Source organism: Peromyscus eremicus, chromosome 2 (assembly GCF_949786415.1).
Source record: "Peromyscus eremicus chromosome 2, PerEre_H2_v1, whole genome shotgun sequence".
NCBI classification, from domain to species: Eukaryota; Metazoa; Chordata; class Mammalia; order Rodentia; family Cricetidae; genus Peromyscus; species Peromyscus eremicus.
In genome coordinates, this window is record NC_081417.1 from 128,065,803 (window position 1) to 128,069,011 (window position 3,209).

Sequence of the window (3,209 nt, forward strand, 5' to 3'; positions counted from 1 at the left end):
ACAACACAGGCCACTCTGCCATCACCACTGACTGGTTATATGCACTGTTAATTTTCCCTTCCTGTAACCCACCCTGAAAACAGGGTGGGAGTCAGGCGGGGGGGGGGGAGAGAGAAAGAGAGAGAGAGAGAGAGAGAGAGAGAGGGAGGGAGGGAGGGAGGGAGGGAGGGAGGAGAGGAGAGGGGGGAGAGGAGAGGGAGAGGGAGAGGGAGAGGAGAGAGAGAGAGAGAGAGAGAGAGAGAGAGAGAGAGAGAGAGAGAGAGAGAGCGCGGGAGCGCCTGGGATGGAGCCACACAGTGCCACCTCCTGGCACTAGGTAGAATGGCAGGCAAGATGTTGGAGGGAGGGAAGGTGGGAGGGAGTGGGAAACTAGGCACTCTTGAGGATCAGCACACCAGTTCCAGTCTGCTAGAAGGTTTGTCTAGGGGCCAGATGATGACAGATGAGAGCTGGGCAAGAAACAGGAGGGAGGACCTGAGTGCAGGATGGAACAGCTGTCTGAGGTGAGAACCCAGGTCCAGCTGTAAGTGAGCCAGACAACCAGGACCCCTTTGTTACCTCGGGGACAGGGATGTTGTTCATAAGACTGGGGAGACAAGCCTTTCCCTGAGTGAGAACTTCCAGCAATCAGGGGCCTAGCTTTAAAGCCAGGTATCCACCCCTCCACCCCCTCCACACGCCCCCTCTCCCTCCCACCCCACTTTCCGGAACAACTTGTTTTTGCTTTAAAGCCTGGAACTTTGACCTGGGAGCTGTTTCCTCCCTTGGTCACCTGGTGCCCTTCCTACTCATCCTCCCTTACTGTGCCCAAAGTATAGTTCTTGGAGTCTCTGACTCTGCTGGGGGTTTTAGGGAAGTTGGGGGTGCTTGGGGAAAGAGACTGGGTCTCCCTTGCTGGTGGCAAAGGTTGGGGTGTTCCCTAAGGGCATGAGCTAGTGAGTGGGTATCACCACCAGAGCTTCTCTGCACCCTCTCCTTGGATCTCTCCACCCTTGGCTGCTGGAGTAACCACTATTCTGGGATTTCATTTTTCTGCTTCATCCTTCCTCCTCTTCTTTGAAATACTGTATGTTGGGCCTGTGTTGATCCCTCAATTCGAACTCTCTCTCTCTCTCTCTCTCTCTTCTCTCTCTCCTCCCCCCTCCCCCCCCCCCCCCCCCCCGGGAAGCCATGTGTCACACCCATCCAGTTGCCCAAGTCAGAAACTTAACCTGAGTCACCCACTCCTCATCCTCTCTAGCTGGTCATGTGCCCAGAATCCACACCCTGGTTTTTTCTACCTCCCAAGCACTGCTCAAAGCCTCTTCTAATGCAGCCCACCAGTGGCTGCAGGACTCGCATTCCCAAGTCGGCCTCTCCCATCTCTGATGACCTCTTCATTTTCTCAAATGAGGATTTGACCTTGGTCCCCTGCCCCCTGCTTAAAACCAATGAGGGAGGCAGGGTGGATATTTGTTAAATTCCACCCCATTCCTTTCATTCCAACCGGTGGCCGTTCCCTGGCTGTTCATTAACGCCCGTCATGCCTGCTCCTCAGTGCTCCTGAAGATTCTCTGCCCACGTTAAGAACGGGTTACACGTGTGTGGGTGGTATCACTCAGCCCCCTGAAGAGTTTCCCGACAGCCCCCTGGAGTATCACAGACCCTCTGCACATGCATGAAAGCAGGCACACGCACATGCACACACACAGGAAGCAGGCTCAGGGCTCTCACCCTGGCTCTGAACAGTGGTTTGGTCATCTGGACCTCTCTGGCTGTGCCAGCCAGTTTCCTCTTCTTTCTGTCGACAGGAACTAGGGCGTGTGGCAAACGTGACTCAGGACAAGCAGTGCTGGGGAAGCCCTCACACAGGCCGGCGTATCATCCACAGTCCACCGCCAATGTTTAATGCCACAGCCATCCACTCTTAGCCACCTTCTTTCCAAACTCATCCTTTCTAAACCCGATCAAGCGGGGTTGATATTGGCTCTTCTGGGAACTTAGCTTTGTGTGGGACCTGGATCACAGGCTCCATGTTCTGTACTCAGGGACAGATGGACATGAGGACTGTGCCCTGGGCTTTCCAAAGTTTCCTGACTGCCTGCCTGGAGCCAAGAGAGCATGATGTCTGCTACCTGAGTGTCCACTGGGAAGGGCTGTTTGCAACGTCCTTTTAGCAACCCATACAAGCAACAAGAGACTGCCAGAGAATCCTTTCCCTTCCCTTCCTTAGGAAAGGGGTCTAGCCTGCTCTAGCATCCCACCTCCTATATTCTGGAGTGACTGGGGCAAGGAGGCCCACAATGACCTTCAGCCCCAGACTTTAGTAGGCACTTGGGTCTTCTTAGTGTCTGGAAGGTCAGGTGGATACGATGTGTCCTGTGGAGTGGGATGTGGGCTTCTGTGGGGCCTGGCTCTGTGGTGTCTGGGGACAGAAGAACTATTTCATAGCTACACCTGCCTATAGATTGGGCCCTGGCAGTTGGAATCATCCTTCCTTTGCTCTGCTCAACCTCCTCTGATGAATAGAGGTAGATCTGAAGGCAGGCATTGAGGCTTCCGACCAAGTCTAATCTTGTCTGAGGCCTGCCAGGTTACCAGGGACCAGAAATGTGGAACTGGGCTATGAGAAAGGTGTAGGGGACCACTGGATTGGTCAGGGTTGGGGACTGTGAAGTGAGGCTGTGTCTCAGGGGTGGGGACCCAGGGTCTGGCTTGGTGGGGGCAGAAACAGGTCAGGGGAGGGCAGAACGTAGGACAGCTCTGGGGAAAGTGGCCAGGTGAGCTTTCCCTGAGTTTTTCTTGGCCACAGCCCTTTTCCTCTGGCTCCTTGAGCCCAGCCACCAAGTGTCTTAACCTCTTTGTCAGGCCTCCAAGAAGCCCCACCCACTGAGCCCTTTCAAGGCAGGACTGAAAATGTGTCACACCTTTCCCTGGGAGCCCAGCCCCATTGCCAGGAAAGGTGAGCTCAGAGGGAGACTTCTGAGGTAGTCTGGGTCTTGGAGGAGGCTGGGACTTCCCTCATTCACGGGCCCATCTCCTCACCTGGCTTCTGACGGGGTACCTTAAATGCCAATTTGTTGGGCTGGGCATCAGCCAGGCCTGGCAGCTCATTTCCATGGGAGGAAGGGCAGTTTCCCTCCACCGGCCGGCCGGCCAGCCCTTCCTCCCCGCCCTCCCTCCCTTTCTGCCTAACCCAATCCCGTGCCTCTCGTTCAAGGCCTGACTGC